This window comes from Phyllopteryx taeniolatus, chromosome 10 (genome assembly GCF_024500385.1).
Source record: "Phyllopteryx taeniolatus isolate TA_2022b chromosome 10, UOR_Ptae_1.2, whole genome shotgun sequence".
NCBI classification, from domain to species: domain Eukaryota; kingdom Metazoa; phylum Chordata; class Actinopteri; order Syngnathiformes; family Syngnathidae; genus Phyllopteryx; species Phyllopteryx taeniolatus.
In genome coordinates this window covers 27,186,686-27,211,316 of record NC_084511.1, presented here as the reverse complement: position 1 = coordinate 27,211,316, position 24,631 = coordinate 27,186,686, and the positions used below count along the sequence as shown (strand labels likewise).

The following is a 24,631-nucleotide window of genomic DNA, read 5'->3' as shown; positions in this document are numbered from 1 at the left end:
TAACATGCATTTTATTCTCATTTATGAACGAGGGACTTCTGTCCTTAAACTGCACATGTTGAGTGTAAGGTATACATTTGGTATACAAAATTTGACACAGCAAAATGCTAAACGGTTAGCAATTCGCGATTAGCATTAGCGCGCTAGCTATGACTATTTTAGGTCAAAGAATTGCTAACTACCATTCCACTCACTCATACTTATGTAAAATGCACATTACAAAAATAACAGTGTCTTAAAAATCACTTACAGACGCTCCTTTGTCACTTTTTGCAACATTTATCATTGGCCCAAATGCGTCCGTCTGCAATAAATGTTCGTGTGAAACATGGGTTCCGGCGGCGCAATCATAGTTCCAGGCGAAACTTTTGTTTTGCGTTTGTTTGTTTGTTTGTTTGTTTTTTTTGTCCCGGCGGAACTTCGAGGCAGAAATTTTGTGTCGTCCTATTTTTTGAAGTCGACTAAACCAAGTTGTTCGACTTTTATTCCCAGCCCTAATCACAACACAATCACTTGCTCCTCTATTTGTGTCTGGCAACAGCATCATCTTCAGGTCACTACCAGATTGGATGACTTGCCATCGTTAATATTAATTGTAACATTTTCATTTGTCAGGCCCCAACTGTATATATCTCACAGCCGTCGGGATAATCTTTTTGAGATGTCCGATAATGTGGGTTTTGCTGTTTTTGCTGATTTTGATCAGAAGAGGAGAAAAATGCCCAAACTAACCTGATTATCGGTATGCGTGTCTTCAGATTTTTTCAAGTCAATACCAATGTGATGAAAGTTGAGTAGACGTCGACTCGTCGCTGATGACGTCATTGATATTTTTGTAAAAAATATTTTTTTAAATCACACAAGAAGGGAATCCTTTGCAATAATCTAAATTGACCGATAACGGACAGCTCATACACCGAACTAATGCAGAAAATTCACGTTAGATCACAAGCTCATCGGAAGGTTTAACCGATGTCGCATGATAGTATTCCCAGCCAGAAAATACAAGCTGTGCTTTTCACTAGGGAACGTGTGCACAACTTGGCTTTGTTGCATTTTTTTCAAACATTTTGACAAAATCATTGATTCCTTTATTATATTGTTCTATTTGAACATTTTATGACGTACTGTTAGTTTCATTTTCTCTATGTAGGCCAGCAGTGATGCGCCATCTTGGCCTTTACCACTTGACGTTGAAGGAATTGTGGAGGTTTAAAAGTGCTTGTAGACACTCGAAAATGTTTCACCTTTTAATCCACTTTAACCAAGTGGCCTCTTAAATTCCGAGAGGGCCGTCAGCTGTTTTAGCGTCTCGTGACTCGAAAGCACTCGGTGTGAATGAACCTTATGGTCATGATAACATTTGAGATATTTCCTCACTGGTTTTTTTGTTTTTTTTTGCTTTTTTGGGAGGGTACCTACCACCTGTACGTCAAAAATTTCGTCGATTTTCAGGTGTCCCCTCGAGCGTTCATATTTGCATATGGGTGCATTATTACTTTTTTCTTGTACTTTCCACTACGTACTTTGTCAAAACAGACTTTTTTTCAACCTCTCGAGATGATAACATGACATAAAAATGGCATAGGGTAAGAGAGGTTGAGTCAACGGTGGTTGAGCTCTTCATTGATTTTCCTCTTTCCCAACCCTTAAGGGGCCCGTTTCGAAGACGTGGACGACATCCAGACGGCCGCGACGACTGGACTTGTAGTTTGCAGTTGAAATATAGCTTTCATCAAAGCAGTCCGAGAACTTTTCTGACGCACCCCACATACAAGACAAATGGTCAGCGATAAATCGTGAAAGTTGGGATTTTTCATTATTGGTGGCATAGTTTGATGACCTCGCAAACTCAAACTCTCTTTGCACCAATTTAAAGTTCTGAGATTAGAGCGAGTTGCAATTCGCTGCATTGCTTCGCTGCAATCAAGAGAGGCCGTTTTCAGTTTTGTTCGGACCTGAAACTGAGCGCGTGTGTCCGCGACTCGCTAAGAAACACACCTTCGGGTCACACGTGAACCTTTTCTGACGCCTCTTCAATAATCTCATTGATCTGTTGACTTTCCCCCCACAGGCTTCGCTCACCATGCAGACTTCATCATCTGAGGAAGCGCACTCGGCTTGAACTGGCCTTTTACCGCAAAAAGAATAAAAGAGCCGGCTCTCCACAAAGACATTTGCATACTAAAGCGATATCATTGGACGACACGGCCGACTTGAAAATGGCTCCTTCGCTCACAAAAGCCCCCCAAAAAAAGTTTCCCTCCGTGATTGACACAGAGCGAACTCCGAGTCGCCTTCCGGAAAAGGATTTGAAAATATATCCAAAAGCAACAGAAAACAATCTTTATAATCCCTGAATCGTAATTGCCATTTTAAGCATGTCATAAAGTATCAACAGTGCAGTTTGTCTCGAGCCGGTCTTATTTTGGCACAGAAATCTGTTTCATTGCAGGAATTTGACTGCTTTTGTCTCGATGTGTCTTGATGTGAACGTCAGTTGCTTTTTAGTGAGGGTCAACCTGAACAGCTCATGTGTCAAAAGACAACTCAACTGTATGAAACACATTCTGTTCAATAGGTAATTAGCCCACGTGTCAAACCGAGGTAAGCTCGATTGTAAAAAGAGGATTATACTATATTTAAAAAAAAAATACAATAAAATAAAAATCCCAAAATGATTTTCCGATATGGGGCAACATTTAAAAATCTCAAAATAATTTCAGAAAGCACGGTTTATTATCTTTATTACCTTCTCTAACTATGTGTTAACTGGGATTTAATTGCAGTGGCACAACAGCATCCTCATAAGCTGAAATAAATATGATTATTGGCTACTCTCACCGCAACAACATGGTGTTATGACAGCTGACGCTTGTAATCGATTTTGATGCTTTGACGCACTTCAATTTCCGTACACGCTACGTCCTGCTGAGACGCAAACAACGCAAGCGGGGTATCTTATTGTTGTCGGAGCCGAGGAGCCAATACGACAGCGGGGATTCCGTTCCACCATTCAATAGAGTGCCTTGGATTTGCATTATTATGTGTATCTTTAGCAGCACAGGCCTGGATCGCCTGTAGGCAAATCGTAGCTGTTAGCAAAGCGTAATTGGACTTTCTTTGTAAAAAGTATTGAGGCAATCACGTACAGTGGTGCTATTTTTTAGGAACCTCACAGGGAGATAGATAGGTTTTGCTACTCGCAAATTCTAAAGGCATTTTATCGATGCAGACGTAAATATTTCAGCAATTTAAGCCTCCAAAGACAAAACCTTGAACAATGCTACTGAAATAAGATGTAATTCTTGCTCAATTTGGTGAAAATGTCCTGGTTTGCGTGGCTGTATTTGATATAGTATGTACATTTTCCAGGAGTTTTTGAGGCGACGTTATGAAAACAAAACAGTGAGATAGGGTTTGCTTCTAAATAAAAACAGTATTTTCCCATGGAGAAGAAAATCCATGTGTGAACCAAATGCATTGATTTTAGCTTCCAGAGACAAACTTTTAAGAAGCCTACTGAAATAAGTTGGGTATGTTTCTAAACTTGGTTGGATGTCTTTCTAAATTGGATGCTTGGCTATACTAACTAGCTTACGGGAGACCACTTTAATGGAAATCCGAGTGTGGCTCGTGTGGCAAAACACGGCAACTTGACTGTTAGCTACCTAGTCCGTGACAACGGCAACTCGGAAAGGCCACAGAACTCAGTTTGATTGGAAGGAATCATCAGTCACTGCGTGTGTCTGATTGCAGCCCGTCACAGCCAATTACAGCGGACAGCAAAGTAGCTTTAATATAAAGCGACTCTGCTATCCGCCACGTGAATCCTCTTCGGCTTAATCCACTGCCTGCTTTTATTTGTTGTTCGATGCATCCTCCATGGACCCGAATGGATTCGCAGTGTCAGGGATGGTAAATTACTATATGCTAAGGTCCGGCCTTGACTTAGCAGGAAAAGTCCTGGAAGGGTCAAGCCAGCTGCTGTAACCATCATCATCCGTTAGCGGTATCGGACTCTGTCCGAGCCGCAAGGGCCCAGTGCTGCTGACCCCATCGCTTTGACCTCGCCCGCAAAGCCACAGTAACTAATTTGTCCCATGGGTGATGATGAGGGTATTGAAAGCGCAAGGACTAATTGGCAATCGCAAGGACTGGACTGACGAAGACAACCACCGACGAAGAGACCTAGCCCACCCAGACCTGCAGCACCAACCCCGGGACTCCCCCAACATTCCTACCCCCCCCAAACCAGGCAGGGACAAAAGCCCCACAGCCCGCAGAAGACATTGTACTAATCTACTATGTCTGACACTAATCCGCAACCCAACTAACCCTCATCCTACTTATCAGAATCCTAACCCAAACCCCACTAACGCTAAAATTTACCCTACTAACTGTAAGTGTTGTGGTTAGGGTTTGTGGGGTTATGGATAGTAGGGTAACGATCATTGTTAGCATTAGTAAGGTTAGGGTCAAGAAAAGGGATCGATGTATAGGTTTGGTTTAGGGGTTAGGTTTAGTTGAATTAGGGCAAGGTACAGTATGGTTCTGATTAGGTTCTTAGACTAAGGAATAGGGTGAGTAGAGTTAGGTTTATTGGTGGAAGGGTTAGTTGGGTTAGGGTTCAGGTTAATAGGATTAAAGTTACTGTTTGTAGGGTTAAGCTTAATAGGGTCAGTGTTAGGGTTATCAATCCTAGACTTTGACTTTCGCATGATGTCATGACGTAGAACCAAAGGCGTGTCCCCAGCCTCGATGTCCGCGAGCCAGAGGCTGAGCTGCGCTACCTTTGTTGACACCGCAGCCGTGTGGTTCAAGCACGAGGCCGTCACACTTCCTGTCCCTTAATTCATGTGCTCGAAAGGCACCAATCACGTGCGCTCGTGGTTATTACTTGCTCCTTTCCAAAGGTTACAATGAAACGACCCCCTTGTTTTGACACGCCCGTGAATGTACTGCTGCCTTTTCTGATAGTGAAATAATCCATTCTCCACCTGTGGGAGCCACCTGTCCCTCACCTAATAAAAGATCTGAGCGGCTTCACTTTAATCCTGGCCCTTTTCTGCATGCCGGCGGTACACAGGTGGAGCTAACACAGTCGTAAGGGGGGGGGGGGCCCTGTCACAGGGGGCTAATACAATCAGTTGTGCTTTATTCATGTTGTTTGGACGGAGCCCTGAGAGGAAACAATGTGAGAGGGCGACTTGATGGGGGATTTCTTACCAAAGTGCTTCAGCTCCCCCAAGACAACCGTGCGATTCTAAGCTTTGCCCAACGCGTCATGCTATAGACAAATTCTCATGCGTTAAAGGAGGCCCAAGATCATTTTTAATGTATCGTGAAAAACCACAAGTTAGCCTTGCCTCGGTTGGCCACTGGAAACTAATCCTAACCTGAGCCCTACTAATCCTAATCCTAACCGTAACCTTACTAGTCATATAAGACTAAGGGCCTGATTTACTAAAGGTTTGTGTGTGCAAAAACTGGTGCAAATGCGATTGCTCGCGCAAGCAGACGTGGAAATAACTGACGAACCGGACCGCGTCTGCCAAAAGTGCAAAATTGTCCCACAGTTCATTTGACACATTCTGGTAGGAATATTTGCAAATAGATTCATTTAGCACGTGCAATGTGATTTCGCATAGCTGAGACGAAATGTGACGGTTGACTTTGCGTCCTATAAATACCGCGTCTGAAAAGTAGTGTTGCTGCAGCGTTTGTGTTCAAGTAGTCATTGCTTGAAGGTTTCGAACAGTGTGACGTCGGTGCTATTTGTTAGCCCTTCTATAAAGCTGTGCAGTAGTCTTAAGTACACAACGTGCAATTTGACAGCGAAGCTCAACTGGGAGGGGCAATTAACAGCTTCGGACAAAATGTTTTTGCTCACGTCAAAGCAAGAAATCGGCCGAATGATGGCTCATATCTCAAGGCACCAGCGTAGTTACAAATCCCTTTGGCAAGTTAGCATAGCTTCTGCCTTTACGATCCATCAGCAAATACTGTCGAGGCAGTTAGCATATGAGGTATAGCCATCCAGTTAGGCGTCAGTAAATCATAGATATTTCTGACGTGGCGCCAGAAGGCCTGCTGTAAGAAAACAACATCAGCGGCCTAAAGTGAGCCCGCCTAATGCCTCGCGCTCATCACAGGATGCTAAATGAACTCTGTGTCCTCGCCCTGCGCCTCCACCCGCCTGTGTCGCCATTACTCTTCACCAACATCACTGAGGAGCCATCCAGGCCCACAAATCAAATCACATTATATTGTCATTTTCCATCTTTGCCTCACGCTATCACTCTCTCCTGCTGTCATCTCCCCGCCTGCCTGTCTGAGCCTCTCAGAAAAAAGAGGCATCAGCGAGTCGAAGGGTTGGGAATATTCCCCATTCCCAACATGTCATTCCCAGCCCGAGCTGCCGGCCTCCGAAAAGCTCTGCGCCTCGCCTGATTGCGCCTGTGCTTCGGCGGAATGACATTTCAATGTCACCGCGGCGGAAAGTGTGCCGGTTCGCCGTGACCCGCTTCTTTACATTTGTGTCGCGTTCGCCACAAAAAGGGAACGGCCTCAATCTTTAAAGAGGCGGACAAAAACAACAAAAAAGCCACAGACCCCATCAGCCATTTTCTTTCTGGGTAAATAATCACCATCTATTTTGTCTGATAAATCACCACGGGAACCTCTCAGGCATTAACCCGGGAAGCTTGTTCTGGTTTGTTACGAGTGAAAATGGAGAGAATCGGACAGTTAAACCATAGTTAGGGGATTTTATTTATTCAGGTTATTTTGACCAATCCGGGAAATAAATGCTTACCAAGATCCTCTGGCTCAAGGCTGTGAACATCGCAAAGCAAGTAATACTACCAGTTATTCCGCATTTGGGGGGAGTTTACCTGTTCAAGTTCTGTCTTGGCTCCTACAGTTTACTCTAATGCTAATATTTCATGTTAAGAGCATCATCATCTTGAGATTCGGAATGACATTTGAAAAACGAATGAACTAATGTAAATGTGAATACTCGTTCTTTATTTTCCAACGTCACAGGGAGAGCCAGAGCAGAAGGATGAAAGAGCCGCATGCAGCTCTGGAGTCGCCGTTTTAGAGTAACCGTTCCCAAAATGTTGGCCACCAGCATAATTGGTTAATCTTAATACATTCTGACAAGGGGTGGGGGGGGAAATTAAATTCAATTAAAAAAAGACTCCAAAGGCAAAATCAGGACACTTTCAAGGGGAGTCCGTCCTGGAGTCGACTTTTATTGACTACGTTGTCTTTGATTTATTAGGATCACGTCATGGCTCGTTTGTCACATCATTAAACAGGGACAAGAAATCAACAAATGTCGTAATTAATATGCCATACATATCTATGCATCCTTAATCTAAGCATAATAGCCAAATGCCAAATCGACAGGTGGTGCTACACACTCTAACCAGAAGGCTGAAGAAAGTCATGTGCGGGAAAAGACCATGCTGATTAGCTTTCATCTGTGTATCAATTTGTTATTTTCATTTTCATTTGGCAATCAAAAGTGCAAAAGTGATGGATTACTTTGTTGTTGGCTCAGATTAAAAATCCAAAACGGGAAAAAAAAACGTGGCACTGTACTGAATTCGACGTGAATATTGAATTGGTTGGGAAGTTTGGTAACGAGCATACGTTATTTTTGATTTTTGATTGCCTGCAGAAAATTAAAAGAACAAATGATCTATGGATCGAAGATAATCCGTGTATAATTCGTTTTTTTGTTCAAATGCATGACTTTGTGTCCAAGGAAGATTGCCAAGGATGCCTGTGCGTCTTCTTTCTCGCTATTGATGTAAACGCTGAGTTTGAAGAACGCCAACGGATGGAGTGTCATTTTGTCTTTGCTCAAGCCAAGCTATCATATTCCGTAGCACGCTCACATTAACACAACAGCATCGCTAAATTCTGGTCAATGGCTAATTTAATATACTAAACAAAAACAAAACAAAACAAACAAAAATCACAAATGTATTATGGTGTCATTGATTAAAATGATACGAACACGGCGTCAGCCGGCCGTGCCCGTCGAAGTCCGCCACGGTCACACGACGCCACCAACGAACAAAAAGACTTGAAAAGCAAACGCCTGTGGCCTGTCATCTTCCCAAACTCTTTTTCACAGGTGAGCGATGCAATCAATACAACATTGAGCTGACAAAACTCGTGTATTTGGGCAGAAGTGAATCTGTATGCACGCACTTTCCTCCATCGATCGATTTTAACGAAACAAGCCCACTCAAAAATCGAACGTCACAATTTTCACTTGTCATTGCCTACAAAAAAAAAAAAAACATTCACACTTTCAATATGGACAACAATTACGCCGCAGGACACGTAATAGTTTAATAAGGAAATGTGATTGCCTTCCGCCCCTGGTGTCAGCAGGCTCACGCAGTTCAGGACCTAAATGGGCCAAAATCTGGTTTAAAATCAAATCTGTCACCAAAAAACAAGCCTCCAATTACTACTGTGTCTATTTTGGGATTTTTTTTTTTTTTTGCATACATTGTTTTTGATTGCAGAATTTTTTACTACTACATTAAATGGTGAGAGATATTACTTTATGTTCTCAGTATGTCTTTATAGTTGTCTGACAAATTTCAAAGGGAATTGCAATTTCCGTGTAGCAGGCACAAAAAGAACAGTCCGGGGACTGATGTCAGCTTTAAGTCTGTCCTCTTTTCTACAGGTTTGCTACCATGCTAAAGTCAAAATACTAGAGCTCTATTTCATCTTGATATGTGAAGCCAGGAAACATAATCTACGAGGAAAAAAAAAAAAAAAAAGATCTCACGCCGAATCTCCTTTTTATGTACAAAACATTTGCGCCTTATCTAAAGCGTTGAGCTCTCACAGTCTTAATCGGTTCATGCTCCCTAAGCCTATGTGGGAAGACAATTCTCCATGCGTGCAAGAAGGGGGGGGGGGAGAAAAATCACATTTTTATTTATTAGTTTCACTTTTTTTATGCGCCCACCTAGACAAATATTCGTCACATCCTCACACAAGTTCATGTTGTGGACATAAAAGCTGGAGTTGTTGTGATGTCTCGAGGGAAGAATGTTTTCGGTCTCTTTCTCTAATCTTTTCTGATACAATATGCCTCATAACCAGCATGGATAAAAATATTCTATATTTTTTTCTTTAATAAGTAGCAGTTAAGAGAACAAAATAAAAAAAAAAAAAAAACGCCAACTGTGAAAGGTGGAGGATGCAGAGGGTGTTTTGAATGTGTCCAAGTTACAATGAAGTCGAAAGACCATCAAGGCGTTCTGGACTGAAATGTCCTGCCCAGTGTCACAAAGTTCCTTAGCAGGTCAACTCCAACTCAAAAACACACAACTAAAAGTACCAAGAAGAAGATGAAGACTGAGACGAAGAATGAACAACTCAATGAATAACAAAAGATGTTCTGGGGCTGCTTTTCTACATGCGGCACAGGGTGTCTTAAATCTGTGCAGGGTACAGTGACATCTCAAGACTATCAAGCCCGAAACTAAACCCTATTCTCTGTGAAAGGAGCCCAGTTATTTTTGTTCAACAAAAATAAAACACTGCCTGAATTTCCTTTGTAAATTTTAATTGATTATTACTTTTGTCTGTTTCCCCTTATTTCTGTGACAAAAGTGGATTTTTCTTCTGTTTTAAGAGACGGGTATCAACAATTTTGTCCAGATGTCTATGTTTTGGGGCTGCTTTGCTACATCCTGAACTGGATAACTTAAAACCTGTGTCTGGTACAAAGACTATCAAGGCATTGTGGAGGGTAATGCGCTGCCCAGTGTCAGAAAGTTTGCTCTTAGCTATGTTCTGGGGCTGCTTTGTTACATCCAGCACAGGGTGTCTTGTATCTGTGCCAGGTGCAGCCTACCAAGGCACTCTGGAGCAAAATGTGATGCTCAGTGTCAGAACCTTTGCTTTGATCAAACAATCCGCCCGATTGGAGAAGGACGATGATTGAAGGCCATTTATTCGGTGCTCTGATTTGATTTGGCCAAAGAATATATTTTTAAGTGAATGCAATGATGAGACGAGAGGTGCTGCGGTTGTTTATTGAGACGGTTTAGTCGGCGAAACAAGTGAGTGGTCGACATCCTCCATTTATTTTTCAATCCAAGCCGGCACCTGCCTCCAGCTGCGTACGGGGTCCGTGGAGGACCTTTATTTAAGACAAATGGGATTCGAAGGCATGTAGCGTGTCACTGGACTTGTAGTAACACTCCTTATTTGTTATGGAGGAATAGATTTTGACGCTTGAGAAGGTATATTACAAAAGACAAAATCATCCGATAGCTCTGCACTCTGATGAAATTTTAAAAAATATATTTTAGGTTCAGGTACGGGGCAATGTGTGATTTTTTTTTTTTTTTTGCCGCTAGCACGATGCGCTCAGAGGCTTATAGCCCATCCCGACAGAGCTGGCTGCCAGTGTTCAAAAAGAAGAGCGGCTGGCATGACATTTTTCATCCATCACTGTTATTTAAAGCTAAACCTTTCGTCTAGGAAGATTAAAAAGAAATGTGTGAAAGCATAAAACAGAAGTCGAGAAGTTATTAATGTCACAAGTGCAGTAAAAAGTCAGGACGTTTTGTGGGGGATTTGCAGGTAGTATTATTCTTACCGGCACGATTGTTTGGGTTTTAATGGTGCTTTTATTGATACTTGCACAACATTTGTGGGATTCACAGTAGTAGTACTTCAACTATTTGAATTCACACAATTCTCAGGTGATTTATGGTATTCCTATCCGAACTTGTACAACTTCTGAAGTGTTGGAGGTATTTCTTTGGTTCTGTTTGTTTTTGTGTGTGCACATTTTTGGCATTGGCGTTGTTTCAACCTGCGCTACTTCTGGTGGATTTGTTGCTTTTACCTCAGCAACGTGTGCTGAATTTACAGTCGTCTTATTTGAACCTGCACAACTTTTAGGGGATTTACTTTAAAGAAGAAAACTTTCGGGATTTTTATCTTGGTCTTATTTTCGTGATGGCAACTTTGTTTTTTTTAGGGTAGTCTCAATATTAGCTGCAAAACCTTTTGGGTTTTTACAATCGTCTTATTTTTATTTGCACCGCTTTTGGGCTTATAGTAGTGCTATTTTGGGGGGATTTATTAATCCCATTTAATTTACAGTACATCATTTCACTGTAGTTTATTTGAATGAGAGCGACTTTTGTCCGATTTATAGTCATCTTGTTTCACCCTGCACAACTTTTGGAGGTTTTCTGTTAGTCTTAGTTTAACCTTCATAACCTTGGGGCATTTATGGTATGGCAGTTATTCAAACCTGTGCAAGTAAGATCGTCTTGTTTTCAACTTTTGGAGGATTTATGATTATTTGAACCTGTGCAACTATTGATGGTGGCCTTATTTTAATCCACACGATTTTGAGGGGATTCCCGATTGCCTTATTTGAACAAACTTGGGGATTTTTTGTTGTTGACAGTAGTCTTAATTTAACCTGTTGCACCTGATGGAAGTGTCCAATGAGCGGCAGATCTCACATGGAAAAGACTGAAAACTTTAACCAGAGCGTTTCCTGGAAGAAGTCTTAGTCTTTTCATTTATTGCATTTACAGCCTCCCAATCACTGAGGCGCAACAATAAAGTGATGATGGAAAAGCCCCTCGCAAAGCATCCATCTTGCATTCTTCTTGCAGATGGGACATTGCGCCGTGATCCATCCTTTCAAAGTGCGAAGGAGGACTAGCAGAATATTGCACCGGTAGGCTCATCCGTCTGGCAAACTGGTTGCTCAGGCTTTCTGTTTTCTGTCTGACAGCTGAGGCCGAGTTTTGTGAGGGCAAAGCGATGCCGCAAAAAAAAGGGCTTCCGCCGCACTTGCGATTTAACAAATGGAATGAAAAATTTGCTTTTGAGACATTTAAGTCCCAATTACAGGATGCACTCGTACCGACAGCTTTCATGAATTGTTAGGAGCTCAAACTGTGACCTGTGTCATCTCTAAAAAGTCACACGAGACAAACGCAAATGCACTTTTTTCCTGGTTGAATGAATTTGCAGTTGTTTTGTGAAAATGAAACTGCGTTTCATACCGTTTCCGTTTTGTTGTATTCTTTTTAGGTTATTTTTAACCGGACGCTTATGTTTACATGAGGCTCACTTAACAGCTGCGTACACCTGTCAAATAAAAGGGAATGTGTTTCTTTCTTTCTTTTCTAATACGGGATTTGTTCTGTTCGGGTTGTCATGTTGCAATAGTCGAATAGAAATAGTCTACTATATATTAAACTAATATGGCCTAGTACAACTTTTCAACCTTGGTTTGACAAATGTAGTGTTTGTTATTGATCATGAGTCAGGATGGAATCATCCCCCTTCCCTGGAACGCAAATGGTCTCTTCCCAATATTTGATGTCAGTTTCCGCGCACCAGAAAGTAGCCAGCTCTCCTAACAAATGGTTGCATGAACAAACAGGAATATGGTGTGGGCACCCCTCATCGTAAAAGAGTCTCAAAGGGCTTCACAGGCCCACAGTTAACATCCCATAATCGAAACCCCCCCAATTGGACAAGGAACAAGTCGAAACCTCGGGAAGGGACCGCAGATGAGGAATCCCCCTTTCAGGATGAGCAGGCTACAATGGATGTGGAGCGGGCAACATTCATCACGCGGCACGGTGCTGTACCATGTTAATCAAAACGCCAAAAGAGTCCATTTAAAGAGATGAAGTGCCGCGGGATGGCCACAATTACTTCTCCACTTTTCTTCAAGGCAATCCTTTTCTCCCACTCCAGTCACCAAAATGCTGCCTCCTGCCTCACTGTTCACAAAGATGGTACGGTCCCGTCGTCTCACTTCAGTCGGCTTCGGCCCCGTCGCTCGCTTTTAGATCATTCTCCATGAACCGCAAAGTATTCTGCTATATACAAAAACACACCATTACACCATTTCCTTGATTCCCCCCCCCCCATTGTTCTTGGAGGGATTTAATTTTTCTGTTTGCCATTTCAGCTGCAATGGAATGTTCCACTTCACCCCAGAATGTACATAAATGGTACTGTCACAGAATTTCAACCTAATGTAAAGTAGACGCACTAGACATACAAAAAGATAACTTAGTTGTGCACGCGTGGCCTTTGCATTGACATTATCAGTTCGATAAATTGTCCCATCATTTGGCAAATATGAAAACAGGAAAGGCGTTCACTTCCACCGCAGCCGACAAAACTTACATTGTTGTCAGCGCATGTAGCTGAAAACATAAACCTCACACAATAAAATCCCAAATTGAAAAACATCCACTTTAAAGCGTGCCAGGAAATAATCTGTGACCCATCGCTAATGCCCACTCCGGAGCCCTGAAGCAGTATCGTTTCCCGTACGGCAGCAAAGAAAGATGATTTATCATCTCAACGTAATCCCGATCGCCCACATCATTAGCGACAGCCGAGTGCTAATAAAGCGTCGTAAGACTTCTGCCGCCGCTCGTTTGTCAAACATTTGAATCCCAATGGAGATTATAAAGCCTGTGCTACAACAACATTGTGCAGAGTCTAAGCTCTTTATTGGCTTCATCTAAAAAAAAAAAAAAAAAAAAAAGGATAATACTGTGACTCTGCTTTAATAGAAAATGTGTAATGAGGCAGCTTGAACTATTCTATTTACTTCATCCACAAAAGTTTTTTTTTTTTTAATGGGGAAGAGGCTCCTTAATCCCTTAATCTGCTGGACCCTTCATCAGAACCTTCATATAAATAACTCAATAGTGGAAAAACACTTAAAAGTCGGACAATTTGGAATTCAATCCACGTTTTTCCATAACCGAAGCAACTTAAAAAAAAAAAAAAAAAAAAAGCTTTTTCACAACTATAGATGTTGCACCTCCCTAAAAAGAAGACAAAGGGTTGATGTGACACTTTCCAAAAAACAAGCAAAGCCATTGATGTCATGTTCCAAAAAAGAAAAACGAATGGTGTTGAACTTTACTTAAAAGAAGACCGACTACTGATGTTGCAGCTCCCTAAAAAGAAAACAAACAATTGATGTTGTACGCTCCTAAAAAGAAAATAGTGTTACATTTTCCCCAAAAAGAGTAACAATCATGTTGCACTCTCCTGAAAAGACAACAAACTACTGATGCTGCACCTTCCTAAAAAGAAGACAACCTATTGATGTTGCACTTTCCTAAAACGACAAAAACCTGTTGACATTGAACTTTCCTTAAAAGAAGACAAACTATTGTTGCACTTTCCTAAAAATAAAACCGATTAATGTTGAACGTTCCTCAAAAGAAGATCAACTATTGATCTTGCACTTTCCCAAAAAGAAGAAAACCTATTAATGGTGACTTTTCGAGTCGACCAACTACTGACTTTGCACGTTTCGAAAAATAAGACAAACGATTCATGATGGACTTTCCTAAAAATGAGACAGTCCGTAAGTAAATGAGCCTGCGCGCAAGTCTCAAAGTAAATATGTAATAAAAGCATTTTCACCTGCGGAGGCAGCACTTCATACACTTGTCAATTAGTGTAGCGGATGTAGCATGTGTAGTGGACACATTGCCGATCACTAGTACCTCCCCACCATGTCTACGACGTCACCGAGCAAGCAAATACGTGTCTCTTATTTAAATTTAACACGAATCCGTACAGCAATTAAAACTCAATGCAGCTCTGCTTACTTTCTGGCTTGCCGTGAGCGGGAAACTCAATGTGGAAGCGGTATTATGTAAATTCGTCCAATTGTGATGACACAATTTGGCAAAATTTACAAGGGCTCTCTCGCACGTTTGAAAGATTTACTTGGCCGTTTCATTTCACACTTGATCGGTCGGTGGACAGGCTTTCCAGCGACCCAACTATTTGTATTCAAATAATGCAATTAAGAAGCAAGAAGTATATCGCGACCATCTATCGCCTCGGAGATGCACTTGTGTCTTCAATTAGTCACGATAAATTGCAATTATCCTGTTCCGTGTCAGCGGTCAACAAATCAGGAGGTAACAAAGATGTGGTGGCATCTTTTGGGGTGGTGACAAATTATGCCACGGTGCAATTAAAAGCTGATTTAGTGACATTTATATTCCACGGGCTCAAAATGAACACGACTATGTCAGACCAATACCAGGGTCAAAAAAAAAATTCCCTGACCAACCCCAAACATGAAGGGTCCTATGATTTATTTCAAGGGACATCATTGATGTTCCGTGCAGGAAATAGCGCGTGTATAACTCTATATACTGTAGAACATAAACTTTACATATTAGAACGAACACAAAGCATGAATGTTATGCTTTCCTAAAAATACGACAAGCTACCGATGTTGCACTTTCCAAAAAAGATGACAAACTATCAACATTGTACTCAGTCCTTACGAAAGTTTGTAAATAACTCGGTCAGTCCTTAAATAAGTTGGTCAGTCAGTAGGTAAATACTGTATGTCAGTCCATAAATAAGTCAGTTTAAGCTGATAAGTAGGTGAGTCTTCCTTAAGTAAATCAGTCTGTAAGTCGGTTGAAACAACTAAAGAAGGTCGATCTGGAAGTAAGTACTGCAAATCCGCAAGTAAGCAAGTCAGCCCGTAGATAAGAAAGCCAGTTGATATGCAAGTCTGTTGGTTCGTAAGTACATCAGTCCCTAGGTGAGGGAAAACAGTCTGCAAGTCAGTAAAGTGCATCCCCAGACTTAAACCCCAAAAAGCATGCCTTTTTTAACCTGCTAAAAATGGGGGAGAGGGGGGGTGAATGAAGTTACAAATTGTTTTTTTTTTTTAATTTATTAACCCTTCCCCAAAAATGTGCTGGTGAATGCGTGTACGCATGTACCTGTGCATGCATTCCACATGCTTGCAGTACTGCATTTGCGTCGCAGGTGCGGTCAAGCGATATGCGAGGGAGGCCGCAGTGCTTACGCTCACTTACACCTGAAGAGTCTTTTGCCGCAAGAGAAAGAGAAAAATAACGTCGCCTAACACCACCCTTCCGCCAACCCCCCTCATTGTGCGTTGCTTATCGTAAGCAGTCAGCGGTGTCGTCGTCTAAAATTAGCTCGTGCTGGCTGAGCACTATCTGGCCGAGATAGAATAAGGTGGCTCTGGTTGAGTATCAGAGGAAGAGGGGGGGCAAGAGAGGAGCTGCTGCTGCTGCATTATTAATCTTGAGATGTGGTGGAGAAGAATAAAAAGGGCTTGATGCCTCCTTTATTTTTTTCCCCCCGTGGCTTAAAAGAAATCGAAATAAAAGAAACAAAAGCACAGCTAAATGAGGCTGCCATCCTCACCTGGCACTGCAATATGAGGAGAGACCCTGGTGAGAAGTGCCCCCTAGAGGCAGGCAGGACATTAACACAGCCGGGGGGGTTGCGCACACCCATACACATCCACACACACGCACACTCAGTCACAGCTAAAGAAACATGTCCCCCCCCAAAGTCCCCGGCCCTCAGGGGGGGGATTTGGGATGCCCCCGTTGCACCCGGTGCCACTTCCTATACTCGGGCTGCTGTGTGTCTTTGATTAAAAAAAAAGTGTGTGTGTGTGTGTGTGTGTGTGTGTGTGTTTGTGTGCATACATGCACTTCAACTATTAGATGGACTTGCACAGGTTCCGCTCCACAGCGTTATAGATTTCGGCAATCCATTTTGTTCAGACCTTTTCTGGGATATGTTGTCGGGATTAATGGCGTTATTTTGGGGGTGTATACAATACAAACAGTGTGCCATGCAAAAAAACAGTAACACTTTTTTGGACCCCGCCAAGCAAGGGGGGAAAGGAAGGATATTGGTATTGTTTTTTTCTTTTTCTTTTTTTATATATACATAGTTGAGTTAAAGTTAACGCTGTCACAGCCAGTCTGTGTGAGTCAGCCGAGGCTGTCAGAGTCATTTATTAGGAGTCAGTCAGATTTAGTCAATCGGAGTCAGCTCGTAAGAGTCAGTCAGAGTAAATGAGTCAATGTGAAGAAGTCAATCATGGTCAGTCAGAGTAAGAGTCGGTAAGAGTGAGTCAGAGTCAGTCACGAGTCAGTAAGTCAGATTCAGTTCAGTCACGCAGAGAGACTCAGTCAGTCAGAGTCAGTCGAGTCCGCCAGAGTCAATTAGTCTGTTAGAGTCCGTAAATCATTGTCAGTCTTTTGGGAAAAAAAATAAAAATTAAAAAAAATGTCTTTGCACTTCTCAGATACATGTTTGATATTTTGTTAATTATAACGTCATATGAACTCTGCTCTAGTGTGAAGACAAAATAGGTTACCTTGCTCCTGCCTCCTTGTCACTCTCCCTGATATCAGATACATTACATACAGACAAAACGAGATGTTCGGTGCACACCAGTTGCGTCACAGCAGGAGATAAATGCCTGATTCATGTTTGTGTATACGACTACACTTAACACAAAAATAGTGCTTGTCATCTCATTTTCCCTGTGACACAGTTAAGAGTCAAGCTGTAAGACAGAGTCAGTCAGTCAGGCATTAATAGTCAGTCGGTAAGTCATTTAGTCATGATTCAGTCAACTACAGTCAATCGGTAGGAGTCAGTTACAGTCAGTCCGAGTTAGTCAATCATAGTCAGTCACAGTCAAAAAATTCAAGTCCGTCAGTCAGAGGAACTCAGTAAGTTTGAGTCGGTCAGTCGGTCTAGGTAAGTCCGAGTATGTAAGAGTGAGTCACTCAGTAAGTCACAGTCATTTACGGGAGTCGCTGTCAGACCGGCAAAGCCAATTAGTCACTGTCATTCAGTAAAGCCAGTCAGTCAGACATTAAGGCTCATTCGATCATGAATCAGTCAATAAGGGTCAGTTAGTAAGAATCAGTCAGTCAGTCTGGGTCAGTCAGGCAGAGTCAGTGAGACTCAATCAATAAGAATCAGTTAGCCAGAGTCAGTCAGTCAAGATAAGTAAGTGAGTGAGTGAGTGAGTAAGGGGGGGAGGGAGGAATCGTAACTTGGAACATGAACCCTGGCTAGAAACCCTAATCCTGTCTTGAAAGCTTACTTTGGAACTCTAAACCTTCCATGAAACCCTAACAATAGCCTTAAAACCCTAGTTTGAAACTCTAACCCTGGCTTGAAAGCTTAACTAGAAACCCTAACTTGAGCCCAACCCCTGGCAAGAAATCCCAATCTTGTTTTGAAAGCTTACTTTAAATCCAAAACCTTCCATGAAACCGTAAGACTTGCCTTGTTTAAAATACTAACCCTGGCTTGAAACCACATTTGGAAACTCTGACTTGAAACCCTATATATGGCTAGAAACCCTAATTCTATCTTGAAACCTTCCATGAAACTCTTACAGTGGCCTTGAAACCTGAGCTGTAACCCCAGCCCTCGCATGATAGGACTAGAAATTTAGAGAGTTCATGTGTAAGTGTTTCTTTCCATTCTTTTGGCCCACTGTGTATACTGGACCGAGGTCCGGATTTTGGTTCAAGGCTGATATACTTTGTTTATTTAAAGCATGTGATATTTTGGTCATTGGGCTTCAAGCTACTTATCTGGGGCAGCCATACAGGAAGCAGCTGACTCAACAGCATTTGGACTGAAATAAAGCGTGTGGGCTCGGGGCAGAGAGGATATGCAAAACAGCAGGAATGTATAAATAAACATGTTTTTTCCCCTCAGGTATTTGGAGCCACTTACATTATCATATGGAGAACGGCAGGTCACGCCGCTGAGTAAGAACAACATTTCCCAAACTGCCATCCATGTATGGAAATGTCATCAGAGAAAAACAAGAAAGTCCATCAGTGCGGCATTCACAATTTATGAATTACTGCAAGTCAGGTAAGACGGGAGTGGTAAAAACAAAATGCCAGCGGTGGCACTTCATCCGCCGACGCAACGGCGACCCGGAGAGGTGGTCCTGGACTGGAGATGGCTTCTGCGAGATGAAGCCTCCATGAAAAATTAATGGCTGCAACAAACACAGTGGCTGATGCATGATTTATGTACGTTGTAATGGAAAAAGTGGGGAACAAATGACACAGAGAGAAGCCCTTCATCCATACGGACGTCTGCAGAAACGCCGAATGTAAAATGTCGCAGAATCCCAGACAATAACATAACAAAACATGATTATTATCATATAGTTATATCGCCATATGTAACCCAACAAGGCCTGAGAGATGCAATTTTGAATGTGTGTTGCTTTAAAAGGCGGGGCCCGGCCCGGCCTGCTGAGCGCCGTAGGAGTCAGCGAATGAGAGTGCAGAGTTGGCTGTTATGCGGCTAAGGCGTGAATAAATGTGCTCATTGCGCGTTTGTTTTCTTACCGCTTGTTCGGTAAAATGTTTGAAAGTGCACCAGCGGCTGTTTCTATCCTTCGCCACCTGTGGAGGGATTACAATTAGTTGTGGTGGGCGATATCAAATTCAAACATTATAACATGCCGTTGCGTTAGCCAATTCTGCTTTGGCAGTAAACACAGTTTAAGTTTAACATTTAACATTTAAGTTTAGATTTAGTCCATTTTATTTCTTTTTTTTTTTACTCATAATAACAAGTGACTGCGATAGACTAGCAAATCATGATTTGATGTTAGCACAACAACGCTAACGTTAGCCTGAAGCTACCTAGCAGCCAGGTTGAGTTCTGTGGAAATGTCAAAGATAACTATGAAGTGTATCCAAAAGCCGCAAAAAAACAACCTTTACTCAGCGACGGCAAACAGTTACCGCTAGACCTAGCCTTGAGGCAAACTTGTAACCACGACATCAATGCTGTTCTAAAAATAGAAACACTCCAGGTCACGTAATAGCAGCAAATAAAGTAACAAATTATCAAAACTACTGCTTCAACAGTATAGCGCTAATGTTTCCAACGGCAATGTGACTTTCCAGCTACCGTTTTACCAATCGCCATTCGGCGAGCGTGCATTTGGAACGTCTGACCGCTTAACAAATTCATCCAGTCTCGTCTCGGAAACGGAAAAAAATGCTGCGCACACGTCTCGCAGTATTTATCGCCGTAACGTTATCGTCATGAAAGAAAAGGGGGCGCCAAACAAAATCATTTTGTCATCGTCCTCATTCATGAAAAGAACGCAATTGCGCGTGTGGCGGCGACGTTTGATGACTCGCGACCCTGAGTAGAACCACACGCAAAAAAATTGCCCGGAAAAGACACACAACGTCTGCCGCTTTGTTTTGAAGCATCCATTTTAGGGTTCCTTTTGTCTTTTCCACTATTTATGCATTACCATGGTTGTCCATGTGAGCGTCAGGACTCAGACCTTAGCGCCACTTTTGCAACTTGACGTTACTTGACAAAGTAACGGCGTAATGCGGGCTGACAGTGAATGCGGCATCAGATGAGATGAGCTCCTTTTCAAGCATGGATGTCGGACTTTCAAATCCCATTTCAAACACGACACTTTGTTTTCAAGGAAATCTATCGGCAACATAACGATGCTGTTGTCTGTGCCACGCTGCCACGACGTCGCACATCCGGCATCATTAAGTCACGACAGACCTGCAACTTCGCTTTTTATTCGCGGCACGAACGTGACGCATCGTTTGAAGGGAGAGAATGTTACAAAAAATATATAGATTTTTTTTTTTTTTTAATGAAATGAATGTAAGTGTATCCTATCAGTAAAAGAGGAAGCGGCCAATTGGGGAAGTTGGGCTCGTGGTCCTTTGCGCACGCCGGCCTGCATAATGACGGGGAAACGAGGAAATGTTCTCACTCTGAGCCGGAGATAAAAAGGATTTGTAAGGCTATGTAAGTACAGAAGAGGAGTCGGGAGAGCGATCAATAATTCATTTACTTTCAACAGTCAAGGGCAATTAACATGCTATTTTTGCCCATTACCCACCTAAAAGGGGCGACTCCGTAGTCCGACGCCCCTAATCTCGCTCACCGTTGTCACACTCCAGGATGACTTTGCCCAGCGATCGATACGTCCACGCGTAAACACCCGCGACTCGGATTGCTGGCATTTGTGAATAGTTTAGCGGTGCGGAACACTCTCGCAGGATCGCGTGAACCTCCGACCGACGACAGGAACAGCAAGTCCTTGTTTAGTATTTGAAAATGTCGCCCCAAAAAACAGTTTGACTCAGCAGCTTGAAATTTTTGCTGCTACGTCTCTCATGAGGAGACCCGCAAAAGAGTCTCAAGAAGAAATGCCTGAAAAGTCACAGGAAGTCAGTCACTTGGGGTTTCAAGCAGCCATCTGTGGGTTATTTTGCCCATTTCCGGGGGTCCATCAAAGACAAACTCGGGGTGGGGATTTTGTCCGTCCGGCTATCTTCTTCCGCTTATCACCGGATAAGCAGGGAAGCCCGGACTTCCTTTTCCCCAGCCACTTCGTCCAACTCTTCCAGGAGGCATCCCAAGGTTTCCCCGTGCCCCACGACACTAGAAATGATGGTATCTTGTTTGGGAGCCCAGCCAACGTAGAGAGAGGCCTTTTCCATTTTCCAATAACAGCGCGCTCATCCCTGTCGTAAGCGCTTCCTGAAAACTCTGACCTCAGATCAAACTAGGCTCAAAGTATCACATGACGTACATGCAACGTGTTTTACCGGTACACAGTATTCTAATTCACAACTGGGTCACCCCAAAAAAAAAAAAAAAAAGAACTTATCTGGTGAGGCAGACTCAGAGATGGCTGTTACCCAAAGCTTTGGGGCAGTTGGTGTTGAGGAGAGGGAGCGCTCGTTTAACGACGCCGCCACCACCCCCGCGGGATGTTCCTTTTTCGCGGGCCCACACAAAACATGTGTACTCACATTAATGAAGGGGAATGAGCGCTTTTTGCGGTTAGTCGTCCGTGTGCCACTATTCCACCAGTCGGTGTAGCCGGCAGCGTGTAAGGAAGCTGAGAATATGAACTCCGTGTGTATAATGAAAAGCGAAGGGGATGTTTGTTTTCTTCTCTTTTCAAGCGGTTTTATATGGCCTCATTTTTGTCGCCGTAAAGTTAGAATCGCCCTTTGTTCTCTTTATTGAAGTGCGATCTCTTCTCCCAGTTCTAGTCAGCACTCTTCTGGACCGGTTTCTCCGAATCCCTGCCTCACGGCAATGCTGGGAATGCAGACAGGAGTCGCCAAGCCGCTAAACGAAACAGTTAATGCAATCTATTCCCTCAGTTCTAGTCAGCACACATGCGGCAGTATTCTGGACAAGCTCCTCTCTTCATGACGGCGTTTCGAGAGCGCAGACGAGGCAATAGGCAATAAACAATGTCTTCTAGTTCTAGTCGGCAGCCTTCTGGCTCCGCTCGGGAGCCTTGTAGCAGCCTTATCTTTGCATTAACAATTAACAGCGTTGGGGACGCTGACTTCCGTCTCCTAGCTGGTACAAGATGCAGTAAATGCGATCGCGTCGGCACTCCAGCAGCAGCATTCCGGATCCGTTGGAGAGACTTGTTACAGGCTTATCTATGCATTAATAAGATTGATAATTAAGTACAAGTCCCCCCTCCCACTCATGACAAAAGCAGCTGTGTGCATGTCGATGATGGACTGGAGTCATCACGCCGCACTCTGGCTCTCCCACTTAATTAACTGCTAAATAAATTAGCATAGAGAGCGTGCACGCTCGCTTTGCCGAGCGATGTCGTCTTGCGAGCTCGGATTCATTAAGAGTCCATCGTTACTTGCCAGCCATTCAAATGTTTGGACTGCAAAGACATCAGTTTGGTCATAAAAGAAAATGGAAATGTCTACTTTGAAGACAAAAGGACCGTCGTGACGGGAAGCATGTGATCCTCGTGGTAACAAGCCAGCTATTTTATTGGGAGGTGGGGGTGGGGGGGGGGGCTTCAGCACTTCTTCACTATGTCCTGACGCACGTGACACGTTGAGGTTATAAATAGAGCACTCGGGCAGCTGCGGCCAACCGTTGGCAGAGTCTTGGGTCTTGGCGGCGGGTGAAGGCTGGGGCCAGATGCCTTGGACTCTGGACGGCGACCAGCTGGTGGCGCGGACGAAGTGTAGGTCCAAGTGTGTGTGTGTGTGTGAACATGACTGTCATTGGTATTTTTCCAACAAATATGTTGGTCCAATTCTGATTTGTACCAAGGGATGATGATGATTTGCACTAAAGGGACGTTCCACTTTCGAGGTTCCGCTGGTTTATGGACTTCTGATAGAGAGTTCCGATGAAATTGTTGCAACAGTCCAGAAGCTGGCATTTAAACAGCCTAGTTTTTAAAAAGATTGTCTTCCATGAACTCTGCCGAGCAACGGGAGGCCGCTCAAACTAGGAACATAGACCTCGAAAATTCTAATTTGTTTTTCCTGTTGATACTAACAAATGACTGCTGAATCAAAATCGAATGGTTACTCGTACTATTACGAAATAAAGAGATGTCATAGTGCAACTAATGAAAAATCCAATTTGAACATTTGAAAACTAGATTGAAACAGAGACCAAGTGCGCTGGTGCCTTTTGGTTGGTGCTTTTCTCCTCGGGTTTAGTTGAAAACGGCTCCCTTATCGCGCCGTAGCGAAAGGCAGAACCCGGGTTGGTTTTGCGCGCGTCTCAGTGCCGGAAAATGCGCAAATCCACACTGGCTGGGACCGGCTGCCTTCTATCGAGCGAGCCGGCTCGCTCTCGTCATCTGGCAACGCTGCGTCGTTGGATACCGCACAACTTTCTCCCATTCGTTCTGCCGCGAACATCCGTGCGCCTGCCCGGGCACGGCTATCGGACGCCTCCTTCCGCGGAGATCGTCGTCTCGGTGGAGGGCTACGGCTTTTTGCGTCCGTGATCAATAACTTGGTGTCAATAATTTCATCAAACTGCCCACAACAGGCCCAGTATTCCTGCTACCAGTATTTAGTATTTTGTGGCTGTCATCAAGTTGTTCAATATGCTGTTATCCATCAACAACAACAACAACAACTGGTATATCACGGTTTATTGTCTACATTGGCTCTCTCCGACCTCCTCCCCGTTTGTAGCCAAGCCGAAGCGTATGTGTTCCATATGTAAACGCCACTGCGGCATAATCTCCAGAGTGTCATGCGACGCTTCCAGAACAGGATTCGGCAACCGAGAGGATTCCAGCACGTCATGATGGAGCGATGACAACATTATTAGCGACTGTAGGACATCGTCAGCATCCATCCAGTTACTGACCCACCCGCTGAGCCCCTCTCATGCTGGAGTTCGCCGACATTTGTGTCAGGGAGCACTTGAAGGGGAAGGCGGGGGTGGGGCGAACATGCCCCCCGCCCCACACCCTGCGGATTGCGGTGCCGACTCCCCGCATCGGTGTCATGTCTCGAGGGTTAAAAAGTGGCGCACTTGTGCACACCTTTTGTGTGACGTGCAGGAGCTGCCGAGCACCAGGTTGACAGTACCCCGAGGCGGCGTGGAGATGGGGGGGCTTGTAATGTAGATTTTTATTGTTGGTCGGAAGAGAGCATGGGTGGAGGGTGGAGGGTAGCGACAGGGCGTCCTATAAATAAATAAGATGCCCAGCTGCTATTTACAGATAACTCGTTTGCCAGCGTGCAAGTGAGGAGAGCTCGGTGGAATCCCAATTTCCAACACTTAAACGTGGGTTTGACTCGGGAGGTGGCCAGGCTAATAAATGGAACTATAGTGGCACCTAGTGCTCATCTACTAGTATTGAAGGAACTGCAAGTGCAAGTAGGGTTGCCAGAACGTTTAGCCGATAGTGAGT

General features: G+C 43.5%; 1 protein-coding gene across 3 annotated transcripts in view; it reads right to left on the bottom strand.

The window, feature by feature from the left end:
* The window catches only part of lingo2 (leucine rich repeat and Ig domain containing 2), a 289,552-nt gene that overhangs the window by 263,582 nt on the left and 1,339 nt on the right, over positions 1-24,631 (bottom strand). For 2 of the 3 annotated variants that reach the window (XM_061787551.1, XM_061787553.1), the window contains exon 1: positions 251-335. The exons of the other annotated variant lie outside the window; for it this stretch is intronic. The gene's annotated coding sequence lies outside the window, so the exon portion shown is untranslated. Of the gene's footprint in view, positions 1-250; positions 336-24,631 lie in introns of those variants that run through there. 3 annotated transcript variants of the gene reach the window in all.